This window comes from Panthera onca, chromosome C1 (genome assembly GCF_046562875.1).
Source record: "Panthera onca isolate mPanOnc1 chromosome C1, mPanOnc1 haplotype 2, whole genome shotgun sequence".
In the NCBI taxonomy this organism is placed as follows: Eukaryota; Metazoa; Chordata; class Mammalia; order Carnivora; family Felidae; genus Panthera; species Panthera onca.
This window is the reverse complement of record NC_138346.1, coordinates 109846255-109871902: the sequence shown is the minus strand read 5'-3', so window position 1 is coordinate 109871902 and position 25648 is coordinate 109846255. Positions and strand designations below refer to the sequence as shown.

Genomic DNA, 25648 nt, shown 5'->3' with positions numbered 1-25648 from the left:
AAAGGTTACATAATCTGTCCAAGATCCAGTGAATCGCAGAATTGAGACTCAAATTCAGGTCTCTGATGCTAAGCCTGAACTCTTTCTGTTTGCTGAGCTGCTTTGTGTAGGAATTGAGACACTTTCATTGGTCTGGTATTTGGAGGCAGATGGATAGAGGTTTGAACCCTCAGGGACTCTTGCTGTGCTCATATCCTGGGGTTGCAAGGGACCAGATATTGATTGATTCCCTGTGTATTTTAAGTGATTCATGGTAAATGGGGTGCTGTTCCTGTGGTTCCAACTTAGCTTGGGAATGTGGTAGCCATTACACCCAGGCTGCCCAGCAGGATTCTTTTTTTGCCTCCGTGTTTGGTTAACATACCTGGTTCTCTAGCCTTCTCCAGAACACAGAGATTGGTGTGTGCCCCATACCTGGCCAATCAGAGCACCCCAATTTCCTTGGCTTTATTGATTTGTTCAAGAATATTAAAGTAGTCCATTTGACCAATTAGAGTCTTTCCCCAGGATTTTTCTTCTGTTGACAGTGGAAAGACTGTCTTTTACCTTAGAGTCACAGTGCCTTTGGAGTCACAGTGCTGGAAGAATGGGACTCTGGGCTGCCAGAAGCATCTTCCCATCTTATGGAGGAAGCCCATTTGTTGGAGAGGAAGCTTAAATAGAGGGCCAGGAGATGTCAAGAGAGCTTACTAAGGACATGATTTGCAGTTGTGTGGAATGCCAGCTACCCTGTTTCCACCCCATCCTTGTCAGTCATATAAGTGAGACCATTTGTGGCCATCATAATTATGCCACCAAAAATATCAGAGAAAGTTGTGAGGTTTTTTTTTTTTGTTGTTGTTGTTAAATATATAGGATCCCAAATATAAGGTCAGATTAACAAGAAAGAAGAAAGAACACTGAAAATAGTAATATGTGGCTAAATATAAAAGAATGCTTTAAATTTTTTTGTAGAGCGCCTGAGTGGCTCAGTCGGTTAAGCGTCCAACTTTGGCTTAGGTCATGATCTCACGGTTCATGAGTTCAAGCCCCAGGTCAGGCTCTGTGCTGACAGCTCAGAGCCTGGAGCCTGCTTCGGATTCTGTGTCTCCTTCTCTGTCCCTCCCCCACTTGCACTCTGCCTCTCTCTCTCTCTCACAAAAATAAACAAAAAAATTTAAAAAAATAAATGATTTTCTTGTAAAGGATTATTGACTGTTTAAAATGATAATGAAAATATTTGATGGGCTTAATAATATATTTAGAATTAAAACATGACAATAAAAGCACAAAGGGCCGAATGGGAGAATAACTGGAACTGTACTGTTATAAAGTTTTTATATTTTGTATGAATGCAATAATGTTAATTCAAGATGGACTGCTATAAATTGAGGATGCCTATTGTAATCTCTGGAGAAACCACTTGAAATTACAAAGAATTATAGCTAGAATCCAACAGAGCAGATAAAATGAAAGATACAAAATTACTTGAATAATCTAAAAGAAAGCGGGGAAAGTAGAACACAGAAATAAAGTATTAAAGAACAGATGGAAAAAATAGAAAACAAAAACAAGATTGTGGAATTAAACCTAGCCATGTCAGTAATTACATTAAATGAAAATGACCTATAAATTTGCATGTGTTCTCTGTTGCTGAAAAAACAAATTACCCCTAAACACCAAGGCTTAAAATAAATATTTATTTTTTTCACACTTTCAGCAGATTAAGAATTCAGGAGACTCTTGGCTGGGTGATCATGGCTCAGGATCTCTCATGAAATGACAATCATAATGTTGGCAGTGACTGCAGAGATCTGAAAACTTGATTGGGGTGGGGGATCTGTTCCAAGATTGTTTACTCACGTGGCAGTTGGCAGGAGACCTTTCCCTCACATGGGCTTTATATGCTGCTTGGGTGCCCTTATGATATGGCATCTAACTTCCCCCAGAGGGAGAAGAAATTCATGTGAGAGAGCAAGGAAAATGCTGCTGTGCTCTTTAGGACCTAGTCCTGTAAGTTGTAAACTCGCTTCTGTGTTACTCTGCATGTTAGAAATGAGTCACTGCATCCAGCCTACACTCAATTGAAGGGAATTTCCCTACACCTCCTAAAGGGAGAAATATCAAAACACTTGTGGACATGTGTTTTTATTTATTTATTTATTTATTTTTATTTTTTATTTATTTTTATTTTTGAGACAGAGAGAGACAAAGCATGAACGGGGGAGGGTCAGAGAGAGGGAGACACAGAATCCGAAATAGGCTCCAGGCTCTGAGCTGTCAGCACAGAGCCCGACGCGGGGCTTGAACTCACGGACCGCGAGATCATGACCTGAGCCCAAGTCGGCCGCTTAACCGACTGAGCCACCCAGGCGCCCCTGGACATGTGTTTTTGGTCATTGTTTACTGTAGTAAAATATATTCAACATGATGTTTACCATTTTCATCATTTTTAAGCGTACAATTCAGTGGCATTAGATACTTTCACAATGTAGTGCAGCCATCATCAATATCCATTTCCAGATTTTTTCCATCATTCCAAACAGATGTTATGTGTCCAGTAAACAATAATCCCTCATCCCTCTCCCCACTGAGGCCCTGGTTACCTCTATGCTACTTATGTCTCTATGAATGTTATTTTGTGTTGGGCTTATCTCGCTTAGCATGATGTTTAAGGTTCATCCATGTTGTAGCGAGCATCAGAATTTTATTCCTTTTAAGGCTGAAATACTACTCCACTATTTGTATATAGTACATTTTTGGTAATTCAGTCATTCACAATGGACACTTGCATTGTTTTCACCTTTTAGCTATTCTGAATAATGCAGCTGTGAACATTGATGTACAAGTTTCTGTTTGAATGCCTATTTTTTGTTCTTCTGGGTCTATATCTGAAAGTGGAATTCCTGGCTCATGTGATAATTCTATTTTTAACTTTTTCAGGAACAAACTGTTGTCACAGAAGCAGCACCATTTTATATTCCCACTAACAGTGAACAAGGGTTGTAATTTCTCCATACCTTTGCCAACATTTGTTATTTTTTGTTCTTTGTGGTAGTAGACATACTAGTGGGTGTGAAGTGTGTCCCGTTATGGTTTTGATTTAAATTTCAATAATAACTAGTGAGGTTGAACATTTTTTCATATGCTCATGAATATTTGTATATTCTTTGGAGAAATATCTATTCAAGTCCTTTGCCCATTTTGGAATTGGGTTGTTTGTATTGTTGAATTGTACACATTGTTTATATATTCTGGATGGCAATCCCTTAAGCAATATATGGTTTTCAAATATTTTCTTCAATCCTGTAGGTTGCTATTTTTGTCAGTTGATAGTCTCTTTTGATGTACAAAAGATTTTAATTTTGGTGAGGTCCTCTTAGTCTAGTTTTAGTTTTGTTGTCTGTGCCTTTGATGTCATATTCAAGAAATCATTGCCAAATTCAACATGAAGATTTTGCCCTATGCTGTGTTCTAAACATTTCATAGGTTTAGCTATTATATGTTTAGGTTTTTGACCCATTTTGAATTAACTTTTGTGTATGGTCTAAGGTAAAAGACAAACTTCATTCATTTGCTTGCAGATATCCAGTTTCCCCAGCACCATTTGTTGAAAAGATTGCTCACTCCCTCTTAACTGGCCTTTGCGCTCTAGTCAAAAATCAAATGATCACATATGTAAAGGCTGATTTCTGGGTTCTGTATTCTATTCCATCTGTCTTTATGTCTGTCCTTATGCTAGTATTATGCTGTTTTGATTACTCTAGGTTTATAGTATGTTTTGAAATCAGGAAGTATGAGTTCTCCAATTTTGTTCTTTTTCAAGATCATTTTGGTGATTCATAGTCTCTGGAGATTTACACATGAATGTTTACATGGGTTTTCCTATCTTGGCAAAAAAAAAAAAAAAAAAAAAAAAAGAAATACCGTTGGAGTGTTTGCAGGTATTTCATCGAATCTTTACATCACTTTTGGTAGTTTTGAAATCATAACAGAGGATGTAAACAAAGGATGGCTTTTCATTTATTTATCTCTTCTTTAAGTTTGTTCAGCAATATTTTGTAGTTTTACTACACCAGTCTTTGCTTTCTTGTTTAAATAATAATTTTATTATCTTTGATGCTTTGTAAGTGGAATTTGTTATTTCTATTTTGAATTGTTTATTTACAGATATAAATTTCATTTTTAACACTGCTTTCACTGCATCCCACATGCTTTGACGTATTATGTTTTAATTTTCATATATATTAAGGTATTTTCTAATTTTCTTTGTGATTTCTCATTCCACTCATTGTTTTTTTTCAGAAGATGTTTAAAAATTTCCACATAATTGTGAGTTTTTCAATTTTTTCTTTGTTATTGCTTTCTAGTTTCATTCCATTGTGATTAAAGAGATATTTTCTATAATTTTAATCTTTAAAATTTATTGACAATTATTTTGTGGTGGGCATTAAGGAGGGCACTTTTTGGGATGAGCACTGGGTGTCATATGTAAGAGATGAATCACTGGGTTCTACTTCTGAAGCTAAGACTACACTATATGTTAACTAACTTGAATTTAAATAAATTAAAAAAATTGTTTTGTGGCCTAATATATGGTCTAGTCTGGAGAGTGTGCTATATGCACTTGAGAAAAATTTGTATTCTGCTCTTTTTGTGTGGAATGTTCTATAGATGTCTTTTAGGTCTAATTGGTTTATGGCATTGTTCAAGTTGTTGCATTTCCTTGATGACTATTCTTTATTGATATGGTTTATTGTTCTATCCATTCTTTAAGTCGGTATTGAAGTCTCCAACTATTATTGCAGAACTATTTTCCCCTTCAATTCTGTCAGTGTTTGCTTCATATTTTGGGGGCCCTGATGTTTGTGCATATGTTTATCATTGTTATATATTCTTCATGAATATATATGTATATATATTTATCAATATGTAATGTCTTTCTTTGTCTCTTGCAACATTGTTTGACTTAATGTCTATTTTGTCTGATGTTAGTATATCCACCTTACTCTCTTCAGGTTACTATTTGCATGGAATATCTTTTTCCATTCTTTCACTTTCAATGTACTTGTATCTGGAAGTCTAAAGTGAGTCTCTTGTAGATAGCATTTAGGCATATCACATAATACAATCTTTTCTGCCTTTTGATTGGAGATTTAATCCATTTGCATTTAAAATAAGTACTGATAAGGAAAAACTTACTTGGGTCCTTTCATTAATTTGTTTTCTGTATGTCTATTGGTGATTTTGTCCCTTATTTCCTTCCTTACCGCCTTATTTTTGGTGTGTTTAGTTAATTTTTTTGTAGTGACATATTTTGATTCCTTTTTCATTTCCTTTTGTATATATTTTATTGATACTTTCTTTGTGGATACCATGGTGATTACATATAATATCTAACTTTATAACTAACTTATAAACTTATAACTCAACTTCAACTGAATATAAAAACTCTATGATTCCATCTGTTTTCTTTATGTTATTAATGTTACAAATTACATCTTTAAAGATTATGTGCCTAATATCTGGCTTATTATATTTTTACATATTAATCTTTTTTATTGAATATATTTTACATATTGTGTAAATTTAAGGTGTACAATGTGTTGCTTTGATATATATTGTCATTTGATTGCTATTGTAGCAACATTTATTATATTACATAATTATAATACAATATTGTTTTCTATATTCATTATATTGTGCATTAGATGACTATGGCTTACTGCTCATTGCAAATTTGTACCATTAAACAACATAAATTTTTGTCTCCCATCATTTTTTAGCCACCATTTTACTTTTTTTTTTTAAGTTAAAATTTTTAGATTCTACATATAAGTGATATCATATAATACTTATCTTTGTCTGCCTGTCTTATCTCACTTAGCATAATGTGTTCAAGGTCCATCCATGTTTCAAATAGGATATTTTTCTTTCTTATGGCTGAATAATGTTCCATTGTGTATATTTCACATCTTTTTTTATCCATTCTTCTGTTGATGGGAATTTAGGTTGTTTTCATATCTTGGCTACTATGAATAATGCTGCAATAAACATGGGAGTGCATATATCTTGTTGAAATACTGTTCTCATTTCCTTTGGGCATATACTTAGCGGTGGAATTTCTGGGTCATATGGTAGATCAATTTTTAAGTTTTAAGGGAAGTCTATGTTGTTTTCCATAGTGGTTGGACCATTGACATGTCATTAACAGTGTATAAGTGTTCCCTTTTCACCACATCCTCACCAGCACCTATTGCCACTTCTTGTGATTTTGATGAGAGACATTCTAATGGGTGTGAGATGATATCTCATTGTGGTTTTGATTTGCATTTCCCTAATGACTAATAATGTTGACTATCTTTTCATATGCCTGTTGGCCATTTTGATATCTTATTCAGAAAAATATCTACTTAGTTCTGCTACCCATTTTTAATTGGATTTTTTGGTCTGTTTTTAAGTTGTATCAGTTCTTTGTATATTTTAAATATTAACTTCTTATCAGATATATGATTTACAAACTTTTTTTTCCCATTCTTTAGGTTGCCTTTTCACTTGATTAATTGTTCCTTTTGAGGTGTAGAAGCTTTTGATAGTTCCATTTGCTGATTTTTGCTTTTGTTGATTTTGTTTCTGGCATCATGCCAAAATTACCATTGTCAAGATCAATATTGAGGAATCTCATCTCTAAGTTTTCTTCCAGGAGTTTTATGGCATCCAGTCTTATGTTTAAGTCTTGATCTACTTTGAGTTAATTTTTGTGAGATGATCTTAATTTTTTTCCATCGAGTATAATGTTAGCTGTGGGTTTCTTGTATATGGCTTTTATAATGCTGAAGTGTGTTCCTTCCATATCTAATCTGTCAAGGGCTTTTATTATGAAACAATGTTTTATTTTGTCAAATGTTTTTTCTACATCTATTGAGATGATCATGACATTTTAATCTTTTATTTAATTGATGTGATGTATTACACTTAATTGATTTGCATATGTTGAACCATCCTTGCATTCCAGGGACAAATCTCACTTGGTAGGTGTATAATCTTTTCAATGTGTTCTTGACTTTTATTTGCTAATAGTTTGTTGAGAATTCTTGCATCTGTATTCATCAGGATACTGTCTATCCTTATCTGGTTTTGGTATCAAGATAATGCTGGCCTTGTAATATTAATTTGCAAGTGTTTCCTATATTTTGGAAGAGTTTAAAGAGTATTAGTGTTAATTCTTCTTTAAGTGTTTGGTAGAATTCACCAGTGAAACATCTGGTCCTGAAGTTTCCTTTCTTTCAGATAACTTATTCTGCCTTTAATCTGATCTTGTCTATTTTCTTTCTTTCTTTCTTTCATATGAAATTTATTGTCAAATTGGTTTCCATACCCAGTGCTCATCCAAAAAGGTGCCCTCCTCAATGCCCATCACACACTTTCTTTTCTTTCTTTTAAAGAACCCTGAGATGAAGAGGGCTGTCAGCATGGAACCGGATGTGGGGCTCCACCCTATGACCCTGGGGTCATGACCTGAGCCAAAATCAAGAGCTGGATGCTCAATTAACTGAGCCACCCAGGAGCCCCTGATCTTATCTATTTTCAATGCTTTCTAATGCATTATTATGTCATTTATTGATTTCTTCAGCTCCAGAATTTTTAAAATGATTTTAATCTTCTTGGTAAAGTATTCCTTCTGTACATCAATTTTACTCCTGAGTTCATTGAATTGTTTTTTTGAGTTTTCTTGTAGCTTACTGAATGTCTTCATAATAGCTATTTTGAATCCTCTATCAGTTAGGTTGTGATATTCTGTATCTCTGAGTTCAGTTGCTGGATAATTGTCATTTTCTTTTCATGATACTGTATTATAATGATTTTTTAATAGTTTCTGATGAAATGTGCCTCTGCCTCCACATGTGAAATAGCAAGTACCTTTCTTTATTGAGGTAAAGTTTTGTTTGCTTTGATTCTAGTTGAACAGGTTGGCAATTAGAAGTCTTTGTTTTGTTCTCCAGCAGGTGGCGCTACAGAATAAATTTTTGGTTTCTTTTACAGGAACTGAGCCTTACATTTAGGAGAGAGCGGGTAAAACAAACAAAAAAAGCTGGCGGCAGACCTGGGGCAGTGTGCCAAGCATCTGGGGCTTTGGGTGTGCCCAAAGCTTAGTAAGAGGATCCTGGGGAGGTCCTGAATGGACCTCTTGCTGAACTTACCGAGCAGATAGCAGGAAATGTGTTCTTTCAGATCTTTGTCATCCTTCTTTCCTCAGTCCCCCACCCCCAGTAGAGGTTTCTCCCCAGGAATCTGGGTGCAGCTGAGTGGAACCCTCTAGCTATAGTCTGTGGGGCCAGGCAGACTCCCACTCATCACTTTCACCCTTCATTCCTTTGCCAGAGGGGTCATCAGTGTCACTGATGCCACTGCCACTGCTGGTGCCACCACTGTGAATCAAAGGATTCATTCCACCATGATGCCATGATGCCTCTCTTCTTTAATTTGTCTTTTAAATCCTGTAGAAAATAAAAAGTGGAGCTACAAACCAAAATTACAATAATATGACAAGTTACTATTTAGTGTGTTGTATTTATTTCAATGTAAAGGACTCCCTTTGGCTTTTCTTGAAGAGAAGGTCTAGTGATTATGACCTTTCTCAACACTTGTTTATTTGGGCATGCCTTAATTTCTCCCTCACGTCTGAAGGAAAGTTTTGGTGGATATAGAATTCTTGGCTCACAGGTTTGTTTATTTATCTTTTCCCAGCTCTTTAAATATATCATCCTACTACCCTCTGGCCTTGAAAATTTGTAATGGAAAATTGATATAACATTGAGAATACATTGTATATCATGAGTCATTTCTCTTTTCCTGTTTGCAAAATTCTCTGTGTCTTTTGACAGTTTGATTATGTGTCTCAATGTGGGCAACTTCAGATTACTTTGAATTTGGTCAGCTTCTTAGATTTGTAGAATCATGTCTTTCATCAAATTTTGGAAGTTTTGGCTTTTGTTTTTTAAAGAATAATATTTATGCCCCCTTCTTGCTTTTTTCCCTTTCTGGGGTTCTTTTTATGTATATGTTGATCTGCTTAATGGTGTTCCATAAATCCTTAATTTCTTCTCACTTTTTATAACATTCTCTTTTCTGTCTGCTCCTCATTCTTGATAATTTCAATTACTGTATCTTCAAATTTGCTGATTCTCTATTTGCCTCCTTAAATCTGCCATTGAAGCCCTCTAGTGATTTTTTTTATTTCAACTATTGCACTTTTCATCATCTCCAGAATTTCTACTTGGTTTCTTCTTATAATCTCTCTTTCTGTTGATATTGTAATTTGTTTATATATTATTTTCATGATTTCCTTCCGTTATTTCTGTTTTTGTTTAGCTCCTTAGGCATATGTAATAGTTGTTTTAAAGCTTTTGTGTCTTTTCCTTTCCTATCATTTGTTCTTTTTTTTTTCTCAATTGTCAAAGGCTGTAATAGTCCATTTGTTTTGAGTCTTTTCCAAACTACCTTTGTAGACTATTCCTTTTCAAGTGTGATAACTGAAATCTTCCTTCTTTAGCTTGGTTCCAGTGATGTTTTGACAGAGATTTCCTTGAACACTATGAGCTGAAATAAGCAAACAAAAACATGGTAAATCCTTGAAAGAGAGAACAACTACATCTCTCAGTATTTGCAGATAGGCTCTCTGCTAAGCGCTTTTTCCCCTTTAGATAAGCCTTCTCTGAGCCTAGAGATCAGCCCCAGGTGAAAGCTTAAGGCTTTCTCAGGTCTTTTCTGAGTATCCCTCTTTTCTCATATGTGTCTATATACCTTGCTGTTTTTGAATGTCCTAATTTCCTAAAGAGTCTTACCCAGCTTTGTCTCTCGGCCTTTGATGGTCTCTTGTATGTCTCTATCTATAATCTTTTGCCCAAGGAGTGTGTATTTGTAATTCCCTTACTGCTTTTTCTACCAGCATTCTGAATTCTGCAGGACAGAGATGAGAACCGCATATCAGTCTTTTAGGTATCCTGTAGTCCTGGTGCAACAGATAAACAGTAATTTATAAGTAAGCTTTTCTTTGCTTCTTCTGGTCTGAGGTAGGTGAGGGCAAGCTGGGTCCTGCTAATGAAGACAAAGACTGCTCTCACTCCAGGGAGGGAGTAGGGTAAAGTTGAATAAAAAAAAATCACAAAACTTTTCTACCATTTTGAAAACATTTCCCGACTCATCCAATTGGGAATTTGCTTAGTTTCTCTAAACCTTTTACTGTTCTACAGAGTTCAGATGAAGTTGGATCAGATGGTTTCAAATTTATTTTTTCTTTCTTTTGATGTTCCTCTTGGAGCTATGAGAGCTTGGGGCTTCTGAGTCTGCCACTTTGCTGATGTCCCACCTGTGAACATATTTTAAAATAATTAAAATTCTGTGATTGAAAGACTATTGAGGGGGACCTGGGTGGCTCAGTCAGTTAAGCATCCAGCTCTTGATTTAGGCCCAGGTCATGATCTCACTCACGGTTTGTGAGATCAAGCCCTGTGTCAGGCTCCCTGCTGACAGTGTGGAGCCTGTTTGGGATTCTCTCTCTCTCCCTTTCTTTTGACCTCTCCCCTGCTTGCACTTTCTTTATCTCTCAAGATAAATGAATAAACTTAAAAAAAAAGACTGTTGAAATAAGAATTAACTGTATGCTTTTTAAAGAGACACACTTTAAACATAACAAATGAGATGTTTAAAGTAAAAAGATGACAAAATACATACCACGTAAACATTAAGAAAGTTGGAATGGCTATATTAATATCAAAATACATTAATGACAAGAATATTACCAAATTTAAGGTGGGATATTATAAATGATAAAAGGGCCAGTTCTTTAAGATGACACAATAATCCTAAATATATGGAAACAATAATATATTTTCAAAATATATGAAGCAAAAATTGACAGAACCAAAAGAAGAAATATGCAAATACACTATCATAATGAAAGTCACACACACCCCTCTCTCAATAACTGATAAAGCAGACACTAGGCATAAGTACATATGATACAAATAACCTGAGTAACAAATTTGGTCTAATTAACATGTATAAAGCATTTCATCCAACAACTGTAGAATAAATTTCAAGAACTGTGTCAAATATGAAGGTTTTTAGATTTTGTCCTACTTGTATGCTAACAAGATTGTTTTGCACCATTTCATGGTTGCTAGTGAAGGCAAGAGACTCCTGGGTCTGAGACAAGGAACTTTATTACTCACAGTACCACAGACATCCAGAGCTTCAGGTTGGCATCAGTTTCTTTTGCTTCCCAACTCCTACTGGGGTGATGCAGTCTGGCCCAGGTGAATGTCATACATGTAGTGGGTTTGCATTACAGCTGAGAAGCCTTGAAAAGTCTTTATTCACAGGGTGAAAGCAAACATGCCCAACTTTTGCCCCAGAGGGAGACATTATCTTTATTATAGTGGGCAGCAAACTAACCTGCCCTTTGCTCCAGATAGGCACATTATCTCCATCTTCAAAGGCTGTTTCCTATTTAAGCATCCTTAAAAAGATTAAAAAAGACCATCAGTATTTCTGCTCACAAGACACACAGAACATGAGTGATCCATGGAATATTGTCTCCTATCAATAAACACTCTGTTTAAGTGCACATGAAACACTTACTGAAATAGATCATACGCTGGGCCATCGCAAGTCTGAATAAAGCCTAAAGGACTGAAACCATACAGAGTTTTTTCTCTGACCACAATGATATTAAAATCAAAATAAAAAGTAAAACACTTAGAAAAATCACAAAATATTTGGAAATTAGGCATACACTTCTTTTGTGTGTGTGTGTGTTATTTTTTTCATATTTTTATTTAAATTCTAGTTAGTTAACATATAGTGTAATATTGGTTTCAGGAGTAGAACCCAGTGATTCATTATTTACATCACATACATACATACAATACCCAGTGCTCATCAGAACAAGTGCCCTCTTTAATACACACACTCATTTAGCCCACACCTCACCCACCTCTTCCATCAATGCTCATTTTGTTCTCTATCTTTAAGAGTCTCTTAAAGTTTGTTTCCTTCTTTTTTCCCTCCTTCCCATATGTTCATATGTTTTGCTTAAATTCCACATATGAGTGAAATCAGCACACTTCTAAATAAATTGTCAATCAAAGAAGAAATCACATGGGAATTAGATACTTCTTTGAACAAAAAGAAGTAGTAACCTGGGTGGCTTAGTTAGTTAAGGATCCAACTCTTGATAGGGGCTCAGGTCTTGATCTCATGGCCATGAGATAGAGCTCCACATGGGGCCCCACTCAGTGTGGAGCCTGCTCCCAAGCAGGGAGAGGATTTTCTCTCTCCCTCTATCTCAGCTCCCCCCCTGCTTTCAGTCTGTCTTTCAAAATAAACTTAAAAAAAGTAAATGCAATATACAATATATTGGTGGGGTTATAAAGATGTATGTTCATTGCTCTAAGTGTATATATAAGAATGGAAGACAGCTTTAAATTCAATGATCTGAGGTTTCACCTCACGAAGTTATAAAACAGAAGAAATAATGAAACACAAAGAAGTTAGAAGAAAATAATGAATTTAAGAGAAGAATAGAAAATAGGTAAATAGATAAAATCAACAAGGCCAAAGTTGATTCTTTGACAAGATTAATAAAACTGATAAAATCTGCCATAAAAAACAACTCCAGGCTTAGATAAGGAAAGACTTTATTTGAAAAGATTATTGCAAGAGGGGAAATGGGATATTGCAATAAGAAGAATGACCATGAAATTTGCAAGTGTCTCAGAGGTTAAGCAGAGAAGACTTTTCTTTTATAGTGAGGAGTAAACAAGGCTAGAAAGAACTGGTGTGTAAGAGTGAACAGGATGAAAGGTGGAGTAATTGGACAATAGTTCAGAGGATGTTTTACCTTAAGGTCAGCCTACTCTTGCAAAGGGCCATTAAGGAGAAGTTGTATGATGGCTCAGGGTGAGGATTAAAATGCAGGGGATTCAGGGAAGGAGAGAAGCTTAACTGAAATTTAACAAGCATTTTGTTCAGTTAATCAATGGGGGCAAGATTGCTTAGTCATTTGTAAAGCAAAGATTGGAGATTTGAAGGATATGTGAGAAGCATCTGTAAATTTTATCTGAGTCATATGGGGAAAAATGCTTCTTTGCAGTAAGCTTCCCAAAAAAGGGTTGGGAGATTTCTTAATTTTATTTTAATTTTTTTTGATGTTTATTTATTTTTGACAGAGAGAGAGAGAGAGACAGAGCACGAGTGGGGGAGGGGCAGAGAGAGAGGGAGGCACAGAATCCGAAGCAGGCTCCAGGCTTTGAGCTATCAGCACAGAGCCCGACGCGGGGCTTGAACTCACAGACCGTGAGATCATGACCTGAGCTGAAGTTAGAAGCCCAACCGACTGAGTCACCCAGGCGCCCCAGGGTTGGGGGATTTCTTAATGGTCACTGCTTTCCAAGAGCACAAAACTCAGGTTAAATTTAGCATCATCAATTTATAGGAATGTTGATCAAGTAAAAACAGAGTAAAGGGGTTTACAACATCAAGAATAAAAAAGAGGGTATCACTACAGATACCTACAGACTTTTAGGGATTTTTTTCTTTGATTCTAATTTATGTTTTTTAAATGCATAGATGTATATCCTTTTATCTTTTAAAATGATTTTTAATTTAATTTTTAAGTGATTTTTAATAGGTAACATAATGTTATATTAGTTTCAGGTGTGCAACATAATGATTCAACAATTTTATGTGTTTCTCAGTGGTTATCACTGAGGCCCCTTTATTTCACTCATCTCCCCACCAACCTCCCCTCTGGCAACTACCAGTTTCTTCTCTATATTTAAGACTCTGTTTTTTCATTTGTCTTTTGTTTTCTTTGTTTATTTGTTTGTTCTTAAATTCCACATATGACTAAAATCATATGAGATGTACTATTACTATTAACAACTTCATGCTAATAATTTGACAATTTAAAGGAAATAGATTTCTTGAAAGATACATTTTTTTAAACTAACACAAGAAAAAATAGAAAATCTGAATTGTACAGTAAATGTCAACAAAATAAAAGTCATACTTTAATACCTTTACAGTTTTTAAAACTCCAGGCCCAGATGGTTTTATTGGTGAATCTTTCCTAACATTCTAGGAAGAAAAAAAAAAACCCAGTTGTTCACAATTTTTTTCCCCAGAGATAAAATAAAGGGAAACAACTCCCAATTTCTTTTATGGGGTCAGCATAAGCTTAATGCCAAAATCTGGCAAGGACTTTAGGAGGGAGAGAGAGAGAGAGAGAGAGAGGAAGGAAGAGAAAAAAGAGAAAATGAGAACAGGTAAAGAAAGAAAAAAGGAAGAAATTATAGAGTAATGGATAAAAATGCAAAAATCCTAACAAAATATGAGCAAATCAGATTGACCAATATTTAAGATGGGTAATAAAACATGACCAAGTGAGGTTTATTCTAGGAATGTCAGGTTGGTTTAACATCTCTAATTCTATATACTTCACTACATTAATGAAACATAGGAAATAAACCATATGATCATTTTAAAAGATTTAGAAAACACAGTTTATAAAAGTCAACACCTATTTATGATAAGTCTTCTCAGCAAAGTATGAATAGAAAAGAACTTTCTGAATTTGATGGAGTATCTATGACATATCTACAGCTAACATAATTCTTAATGGTAAAACATTGAATGATTTTTCTTTTAGATTAGAAGCTATGTAAGTATGCCTAGTCTTATAACTTTTATTCAATATCATACTGGAGGTTCTAGACAGTGAAATAAAGTAAGAAATAAAGTACATACAAACTGGAAAGGGAAAAAGTAAAGCTGCCTTTTTTCTCAGATGACATGTCAAAAATCAGTTGTTTCTTGTATACTAGCACAAGTTCTTGTATACTAGCACAAGCAACTGGAAAATGAAACAGAAAAATGCCACTTATAATAGTATTAAAAAACAGCAGACGACTAGGAATAAATTTAATAAAAGATATGCAAGATGTCTTCACTAAAAACTATAAAACATTACTGAAAAAGTTGACCTAGAGAATTGTAATATGTTTAATTATAAAAGACTCAATATTATTAAGATGGCAATTCTTTACAAATGGATCTGTAGGTTAAGTGCAATCTCGGTCAAAATCCCAGGAAACAAAATTATATTTGACAAGCTGAATCTAAAATTTACATTAAGGACTTAGAATCGCCAAGAAAATTTTAATGAAGAACAAAATTGGTGTTCTTAAGCTACCTGAATTTTAGACTTACAAGGAAGCTGCAGAAATTAGGACATTTTAGTCCTAAATCTTAAAATAATGGGGGAGGGGAAGGAAAAAAAAAGAGGTTAGAAAGGGAGGGAGCCAAAACATGAGACTCTTAAAAACTGAGAACAAACTGAGGGTTGATGGGGGGTGGGAGGGAGGGGAGGGTGGGTGATGGGTATGGAGGAGGGCATCTGTTGGGATGAACACTGGGTGTTGTATGGAAACCAATTTGACAATAAATTTCATATTAAAAAAATAAAATAAAATCAGTGCAACAGAATAGAGACCAGAAATAGATCCACAAATATACAATAAATTGATATTCAGCAAAGCCACCAAAGCAATTCAGTGCAGGCAAGGAAAGATTTTTTTTTCAATAAATAGTGATAGTACAACTGAATATGCATGAGGAAAAACCTAAGTGAGCCTTAATCCCTTTCTCAAACCATACACAAAATTAATAAAAACCTCAATGTGAAAGGTAAAACTATAAGACTTCTAGAACAAAACCTAGAAAAATATATTCATAAACGTGGGGCAAGCAAACATTTTTTTTTAAACAGAACACGGAGGCACTAACCATGAAAGAAAAATTGGTAAATTGAATTCCATAAAAATTAATGATGTCTTCTCATTAAAAGATACCATTAAGAGAGTGAATATGTAAGCCACAGACCCGGGGGAAATGTTTGCAATACATATATGTGATGAAGGACTCATATATAATATATATAATCAACTCTTATAAATAAATAAGAAAAATGTAATATAATGTAAATTGAAATGGGGAAAAGTCTTCACCAGGCACCTCAGAAAAGAAGGTATTAGAATGGTCAATAGTATATGAAAAGGTGCTCATTCTCATTAGTCATGGGAAATATAAAACAAAACAACAGAAAAAAACAAGCCCACAGTGAAATACTATCATAATCTACTTTCCTGGCTAAAATAAAGATGTAGAACAGCTGAAATTCTCATGCAGCACTGAAGGGATATAAAATAATTACAATCACCATTGTTTGGTTGTTTTTGATAACGTTAAACATGCATCTACTCTATGATTCAGTATTTCTAATATTAAATTTTTTTTCTAAATGTTTTATTTATTTTTGAGAGAGCACAGATGGGGGAGGAGTGTGGGGGCGATAGAGGATCTGAAGTGGGCTCTGCAATGACGGAAGCAAGCCCGAGGCGGGGCTTGAAATTATGAACCGAGAGATCATGACCTGAGCCACGGTTGGACGCTCAACAGACTGAGCCACCCAGGTGCTGCCAATATTAAATTTATAGCTGGGAGAAATGAGTGTCTATGTCCGCAAAAAAACATGTACAAGAACTTTTGTAGTAGCTTTTCACAGTAACCCCAAGCAGGAAATAATAAAAATTTCTGCCTACAGGTCATACGAACTGTGGCGTATATTCATCTGGTGGAATACCATTCATCAATGAAATTACTCATACGTGCAATAATGGATAAATATCCAAAATTTTGTTTGGAGTGAATGAATGAAGACAAAAGGGACAATGTACTGTATGATTCCACTGGCATTTGAAAATGGCAAAATGTATCTAGAGTGACAAAATCAGAGCAGCAACTACCTGAGAAGGGGATGGAGGAAGGGTGGTTAGAAAAGACTCAGGGGATTGCCTATGTTGATGGAAGTGTTCTCAGTCTTAATCTGATGATGTTCACATGAGTGTATGCATTTCTCAAAATTTATCTGGCTGAACACTTATTAAGATTTGTTCCTTTACTGATGTCAATTATACCTCCATAAAATATTAGCATAAAAAAGTCCACCAGGGACAATCTCACTGGCTTATGCCCATGAGGATCATGACCTTGGGCAACCCCAGTTGAGTGGCTCCTGGCAGGGAGGTCCCTTACCAATCTCTACAGGGAATTCAGGTGTATTCTGAGGAAACCAACCCAGGAAGAACATCCTCCACCCATAGTAAAGGAGGGCCTAATGGAGGGGAATCAGGAGCATTGTGAGTGATGTTTGGCAGTCAGAAAGTCCTTAGGGATCATTTTGAGCACAGCCACCCCAAACACTGCAACATCTAATTTTAATCACCCAATTATTTTTATTTTAAAAAATCCACTTGCCACTAAAAAATCAAAACCAATGCTCAACACCACCCCCTCACCCCAAACAACAAAGCACTCTACACTATGAGGGTAAGCTCACTTTGCTAAATTGCTGAATCCATTCTACTAATCCTGAACCTTTTCAGAGCAGGACTACATGTACTGTCTCCTTAAACTGCATTTCTATATACTAAGAATAAATTAGTTGAAAAAGAAATAAAGAAAATAATCACATTTACAATAGCATCAAAAGAGTAAAATGCTTATGAATAAATTTAATCCAGGAAGCGAAAGATCTATACCCTGAAAAATGTAAGACATACATGAAAGAAACTGAAGAAAGCACAAATAAATGGAAAAATATTCCATGTTCATGGATTAGAAGAATTAATATTGTTAAAATGTCTATACTATTCAAAGTCATTTATAGATTTAATATACTCCTTATCAAGGTTCTAATGACATTCTCACAGAAATAGAAAAAAAAATCCTAAAATTTCCATAGAACCACAAAAGATCCTGAATAGCTACAGCAATCCTGAGAAAGAACAGCAAAGTTGGAGGCAGCAAACTTCCTGATTTTAAATGATATTACAAAGCCATATTAATCAAAACCATATGGTACTGGCATGAAAACAGACACTTAGGCCAATGAAACAGAATCCAGGTCCAAGAAATAAAGCCATACATATATGGTCAACTAATATTTCACAAGATAGCTAAGAATACTCAATGGAAAAAGGACAGTCTTGTCAATACGTGGTGTTGGGAAAACTAGCTATTCACATACAAAAGAATGAAAATGGACCCCTATCTTACACCACTCATAAAAATAAACTCAAAATGGATTAAAGACTTAAGTATAAGTCTTTAAAACTCCTAGAAGAAAATATAGAGTAAAACCTCCTTGACATTCATCTTGGCAATAATTTTATGGATATGATCCCCAAAGCACAAGCAACAGAAGCAAAGATAAACAAGTGGAACTATGTCAAACTGAAAGACTTATGCACCACAAAAGAAATGATCAACAAGATAAAAAGGCAACATATGGTATGGGAGAAAGTATTTGCAACTCACATATCTGATAAGTGGCTAATATCCAAAATATGTAAGGAATTCACGCAACTCAAAAGTAAATAGACAAACAAACAATCCAATTTAAAAATGCACAAAAGACCTGAATGGACATTTTTCTAAAGAAAATATTCAAATGGTCAAGAGGTAGAAGAAAACACACTTAACATAAATAATCATCAGGGAAAGGAGAGTCAAAACCACAGTAAGATACCGTCTTACACCTGTCAGAATGGCTATTATCAAAAAGACAAGAGATACTAAGTGTGGGCAAGGATGTGGAGAAAAGTGAACCCTCATGCGCTGTGGGTGGGACTGTGAATTGGTGAAACCACTGTGGAAAACAGAATGGTGGTTCCTAAAAAAATTAAAAATAGAATTACCATATGATACAACAATTCCACATCTGGGTATATATATATGAAGGAAATGAAATCACTATCTTGAAGAGATATCTGCACCCTTGTATTCATAGCAGCATTATTTACAATAGCCAAGACTAGGAAACATGTTAAGTGCCCATTGATGGATGAATGGATAAAGGAGACATGGTCTCTCTCTCTCTCTGTCTCTCTGTCATCTCTCTGTCATCTCTCTCTCTCTCTCTCTCTCTCTCTCTCTCTCTCTCTATATATATATATATATATATATACAGCCTTAAAAAACCTTCTTTTTAAGGTTAACTGATATTCCATTGTACATACATACATATAATGGAATATCACTTAACCTTAAAAAGAAGGAAATGTTGCCATTTGGAACATGGGCATTGGGGGCATTATGCTAAGTGAAATAAGTCAGGCAGATTGGTGGTTGCCGGGGTGGTGGTTGGAGGAGAAGGTAATGAGTGAAGGTGGTCAAAGGGTACAAATTTACAGTTTCATGCTGGATTAGATTTGGGGGTGTAATATACATACAGCATGGTGACTATAGTTAAAAACACTGTATGGTATATTTGAAAGTTGCTGAGAGCAAATCTTAAAAGTTCTCACCAAAAAAGTGTCTGTTAACTAACTTTTGTGGTGATCATTTTACAATACACATGTATCAACTCACTGCAGTATACATCTCAAACTTACACTGTGTTATATGTCAATTATATCTCAATAAAGCTGGAAACAACCATTTAATAACCCTGGGAAGGGGGTGGGGCCTGCTATCTCCATGTAGCAGATCCAGATCCAGATGTTTAGAGAGTGCTGGGCCAGCCAGTAGATGGTTGGCTCCACACCAAGGTCTTTGCTTATAGAATAATCTTAAAGATGAGGCTAAAACCTGTTGTAGTGTAAATGCCTGAGAATTACCTTTTTATATTGTAACGTAAGTGCCTGACATTAAACTTTTGATTGCCGAAACATCCATGTCAAAGACCTTCATCTTGAATAAACATATTGCCAGCTATATGACTTCAGGCTACCCCACAAAGTTCCCTTTTTAGTAAGCCCTGGCTTACAGTGATAACTGAGCCCGTGAGTGACCCTGCTTTTCCTTTCCTACACCATAATTCCCACTGTTATGTTTTAAATTCACCAATAAAAGTGAACCCCTGGGTCCCTAGGCAGCACACCATCAACACCAGGTCCATACTCCATGCCCCCTCCCTCCTCTCTACCCAAAACCAAAACCTTGCTGTGTGGCCCTGCTGTGTGCTTTAAACCCTCCAGGACCTGCGAGTAAAAAACCTTGTTTTTTCAAAGCTCCTTGCATTTTGAAATCATAATAAGAGTTACAAGTGCTGGTCCAGCGTCAACATGGGCTCCAGTCCAGGATATGCCTGTCAGGGTTCACCACACGTAGCAAGGGTGCAGACAAGTGCCCTAGACATTCCCGGCTGATAGCATCACTATGGCCAGGCTGAGGCTGACCCGGAATATGGAAACAATGAACATGTTGCCAATCTTTTCAGTTTTGAGGTGTCTGCTCCTTTTTAAGGGGGGGGTCTGGATTTGATTGTGTTTCGGGATCAATGTTTGTGTTGAGACTGTATTTGTCACCTGGCACTGTCAACACTGGGTGATTTACTGTGATAATGACACTGAGTAGGTGAGGGCTGGTTCCAAATAAGGGAAGTCTGACAGCAGGCCACCAGGGGTGGTGGATGACATTGTATTCTGCCCAAGTCCAAAAGCAGGATGAAGTTCTCCAGGGACATAAAACAGGATTAAAGTCTATATAAGTCCCCAGGCAGAGTCTCAGATGTGGCATGTCAGGGACATTAGAGATCTCTTCATGAAACATTTCCATTTTATAGACAGGGAATTTGAGGTACAATTTAGGGAAGAAACTTGCTCTGTCAGGACCCTCAAGAAGCACAGGATGCCTTGGTGGCCAGAAGCAGTGAGACGCCAACCCAGTAGGGGGACGTGACTGTCATGATAGCCTAGAGTTGATCCTACACATGATAGTCCAAAATGGACAGTGGCAGAAGCAGGGGCTAGGTGTAGATGCAGATTGGAGTCCATCCGGAGGGTGGTTCATCCTTCTTGGATGTTGAGTGTGGGGAGTGGGTGTGTACAGGGAACGAGGGTCCCTGCAAGGATGACTGTGTTTGCTGATAGAGTGAGCTTCCTGTCTAGGGTGGGCTGTGTCCTTGCTCTAGAGTGCCCCAGATGGCTCAGTCTAAAGACGGCAGGTGGAAACAGGAGAGATGGTGATTCCAGAGGGGCAACCTTGACCAACAGCCACAGGTGGGTCAAGGGAACCCAGGGGATCTAAGGAGAAGAAAGGATGAGATGCTTTTGTGTCCTTGGATTGCGACATTTATGATGACTGTTCATGCTGCCTATAATCAAGTACCCATTCTGTAGGGGGCTATGCATAGTATCAGAATTACATATAATAGAGTTTCAGAGCAAGTGGGCACCAGAGGAGGAGCCATGGGGGATAAGTAGAAGTGAGGCAGGAATGACCTAGGCCTGATTGCAGTAGTTAATAATATGGAAATGGTGGGGTTCAGAGCAAACTATCAAGAAAGAACTTTTGAGACATTTTTGGTGCAAAAAGGTAGTTTTATTAAAGGATGGGAACATAACCCATGGATAGAAAGAGCTACTCTGGGATTGTGTGTGGGTGCTGATTATATACCTTCAGGTTGGGAGGGGGTGAGGGATAGTGTTAAATCTCTAAGGAATTTGGAAGCAAGGTTTCTAGGACCTTGAGGGGACTAGCTATTGTTATGAAAAGGTCATTTACTACTGTCTAATAAAATCTTAGTCATGTGACCCTGCAGATGTATATCAGTAGGCTATAAGCTAGGAGGATGATTGCTGACATATATCTTGGGGGATAAAGAAAAAGGAAGTTTCCAAAGGAATTTTTATATGCTAAAGAAGACTTACAGGATCCTGGAGGTCCAGATAATGTTAAGCTAAGATTGTCTTTTGCTCTTAGCAAAGTATTAACATTGAGACAGTTGAGTTCCTACAGGAAGGTCACTCTATTTGTCTCAAGGACTTATCAATGGGTTGTAAGTTGTAAGAAAATGTAATTTTTTCTTTTGCCTTTGTTCCCTATATCAGTTAACAAATTGGGTGATAGAACCTGGGTTCTGGTGATGAGGCGGAGGGACTCCCAGCATTTCTGGTTTCTGAGTTCATGTGGATGATGATGCCCTTCCCTGAGTGTGGTGTATAATGATGGGTAAGATGGTGACTCGGGCTTGGGTGTACCTGTGGGGATTGTGTGCAAGTGGCCATGGCGTATACAGGTGTGGGGCTGTTTGCTCCAGGCCCACTGGAAAAATCATCAGCCAGTGATTGAAGTCAGATGGGCAGAAAAGCACTTAGGCTAGTGTCACTCACACAGGGACTGCAGAGGAAAGCTGTGTGTATCCTAACCCTCAAGAATGTGTAATCCTGGGGTCAGAGAGCCTGCTGCTTTGGGGAGAGTGGGACCTATCCGTTCTGCTTATTGGCATTTATCTGGCAAAAGGAAGAAGGAAAAACAAAGAAGGGAGACCCCTTTCTAAGCAGCATATCACTTCTTGTCTCATTCCATTGGTGGTGTAGGAGATCAGAATATGCCACCCCAGAATGTAACTTTATGGTACCATGATTCTTTTGAGCTGATTCTTTTGAGAAATTGTAGATATAGAAGCTCTGCAAACAAGAGTAGAAGTTACCCTTTTGTAAGGGAAGTTTACATTTATGCAGGAAATCTCCATTTGGAAGGGTGTCTCCCTCTCTGTACTGGGAGGAGAAGTTTGACTATAAATCACCAGAGAATCTTACCAATGTAGAAGGCAGTGACAAAAATCTGTGAAAACAAACCTTACTCTTGGTTACCCTGATTTTCCTGGTCTTCCAATTATTTGCCTTCTACCCTCAACACTTTTTCTTGTTTGATTTTAGCTGAAGACGGTATTTAAGCCTGAATTCTGAGCCACCTCTTAGAGAGTATTAATTTTTCCTTGAGTATTTCCCACGTATGAGAGATTAAACTTCTGTGTTTTTTTTTTCTCATTGATTTGTCTTTTCTTATAAGAGCCTGAATGGGAGCAGGTTTTGCTACCCCCAAGGTAAGCTTTTTGGCATAAGGATTATTTTGAGCTCAAGGCAATCAAACCCAACAGATTCAGGAAAAGCCTTTTATCTACTCAACTACCTAAATCTGCTTTGGAAAGGGAGTCTGTACCAGGAAGAGAGCTATTGCCAGAGATACTTTTTAACCTAAGGAATTTATCTGCATAATAGGGCAAACATTTGTTTTCTAAACATCTCCCCTGACTTTCTGAATGGCCTTCCTTCCTGTGGACCCCCCAGGCCCTTACCCCTCTCCTTAGCTTAGGTTGTTATATAACCTCAATCACCTGCCCATCTTTTGGGTCTCATGTTTTTATGGGGCTCCCATACATATGAAATTTATTTGCCCTTCCATTAATCTGTCTCATATCAATTTAATTATTAGACCAGCTGACAAACCTATAAGGGAAGAAGGGAAATATTTTCCCTCCTCCACAGGCCCCAGCTGAGAGAACTTAGAAGGGTAGAGGGAAAATTATTTTCCACCCCTACAGTGAGAGGAAGACACATGCTCCAGCTAGATGCATGAGTCTGAGTTATGCAGTTCTATCTGGGTGACTCTTTCCAGCTGTGTCTCAGTTTCTGTGGAAGGGACTGCTGCCCCTTTGCTGCCTCAGATACCCATGTTGTGGTGTCAGTGCATTTGCACGCTGACACATTGCTGAAAGGTGTGGAAGCTCTGTTTTTCTCACTTTTTCACTTCATTTCCCTCCTCTCACACCTACCCCTCCAGCTTCCTCCCTTTGCTTCTCAGACCTCATGCTCAAGGAAGGGAAAGTCTTAATGCCTTGCTTGTTATTAATCAGTTCTGTCAATTAATTATATTAAAAGTACCTGCTGTGTAGTAGGTACTGTGTTTATTGAGCCTGTAGTACAAACAGAGCACTTAATAACATTCTTTTTTTTGTAAAAATGGAATTGTCCCAATGGTCCTGTAAGGTGGGCATTATTTTCTTCATTCTACTGTTGAGTACAGGCTCCCTAAAATGTCACCAACATAACTTATTTATAAGACAAATGAGTTTATTGCTTGCTGGGGTAAGGGAAATCCTGCCTTGACAGTTGAGGCTTGATGTCTCAGAGGAGAAAGGGTGATACTTACTGAGATTTGAAATCTGGTTTAAGGAGGGTCTTAATCAGGGACTTGGTTAGGTTTGTGTAAGTGAGACAGGGAAGTCAAAAGGACCTTAGGAGAGAAAAGCTGTTTTGTTTTTGTTTTTTCTTTGCTTCTTTTCCAGCTTCTATTCTTGCTTGGACTTGTACCCCCCACCCCACTCTACACATACCCCCAAATACAAATAGTGTATGTCTTCCTTGTAAGAGACAGGAGTTAATGATTTCTCTAGAAGAGATAACATCTAAGGAAAGACTGGGTGAGAATTGATGTGCTTTCGATGGGAGGTGCAAGAGTGAATGTTCAAGAAAGAATTCTTGAGATGTTTTCAGTGCAAAAAGGTGGTTTTATTTTATGTTAATTTTTTGAATGTTTATTCATTTTTGAGAGAGAGAGAGAGAGAGAGAGAGAGAGAGAGAGAGAGAATGAGTGAGGGAAGGCAGAGAGAGAGGGAGACACAGGATCTGAGGCAGGCTCCAGGCTCTGAGCTGTCAGCACAGAGCCTGACGTGAGGCTCAAATCCACAAGCCCTGAGATCATGGCCTGAGCCCAAGTTGGTTGCTTAATGGACTGAGCCACCCAGGTGCCTCCAGAAAGATGATTTGTTAAAGCACAGGGACAGGACTCATGGGCAGAAAGAATTGCACTGGGATTGTGAGGAGCAACTGGTCATATACTTTTAAGTTGGGGGAGAGTGTAGAGACAAAGAAGTTTCCAAAAGGATTTTCATATGTTAAAGAAGACTTACAGGATCCTGGAGGTCTGACTATTATCACACTAAGGTTGCTTTTGCCTTTAGCAAAACATTAAGACAGTTGGTAATTCCTGGGGGAATGTCATACTCTGCCTGTCTCAAGTATTTGTCAATAAGCTACAAGTTTTAAGGAAATTTAATTTTATGTGCATTTCCTTTTGCCTTCGTTCTCCTCATCAAGAATGAATGGATGAAGCTATCGTAGGTATATTGCAGACCACCAGTGCTAGACATCTCAACACCAAGACCCTTGACTTCATGGAATAAGTAACTTATGATGAATACCTGGACCTGTTCTTCTTCTGACCAGTTCTTGGATGTCTGACAGGACATGTGCACCAGAGCACAATCATCCATAGATGATGTCAGAAATCTAGTCAGAAACCCCTAGACTCCGAATAAAGATGAGGCTCACACTCTTTCCCTTTATGAGTCTCCTGGACTGTCCATCTATATCTCTTTCTATACCTTCAATAAACTCTGCTTTCACTTCTTACTGGCTCACGTTTGATTTCCATCCTGCATGAAGTCAAGGATCCTCTTGGTTGGTCCTATGGGATCCCCCTCTGGGTCCTCAGACCTGGCCTGCCTGCATCATGATATAACAAGGATCATGATATAATAATTAGAATTGGTGTGCACTGTATGGAGAAGACGTTGGGGGCAAAGCCTTCAAAGAGTGTTATCACATAATACCATTTTCTGCTTTCTATTGAAGAATCGATCTTTTATCTTTCTGGAAAAGAGTTTCCTGGAACAACAAAGTTATGGAAATGAAGGAATGGAATAGTAAAGACATGTTAATGTGGACAAAAAGTGGTGTGGAGTGTTTCTCCTCTCACC

The 25648-nt window shown here is 37.1% G+C and overlaps 1 long non-coding RNA gene across 1 annotated transcript in view; it reads left to right on the top strand.

Annotated features, from left to right (window-relative positions):
- The window catches only part of LOC132673365 (uncharacterized), a 34150-nt gene extending 8852 nt beyond the window's left edge, over positions 1-25298 (top strand). The window contains exon 2 of the long non-coding RNA XR_009608020.1: positions 24987-25298. This is a non-coding gene — a long non-coding RNA (uncharacterized LOC132673365). The remainder of the gene's footprint in view (positions 1-24986) is intronic.
- Positions 25299-25648: the final 350 nt, after the last annotated feature.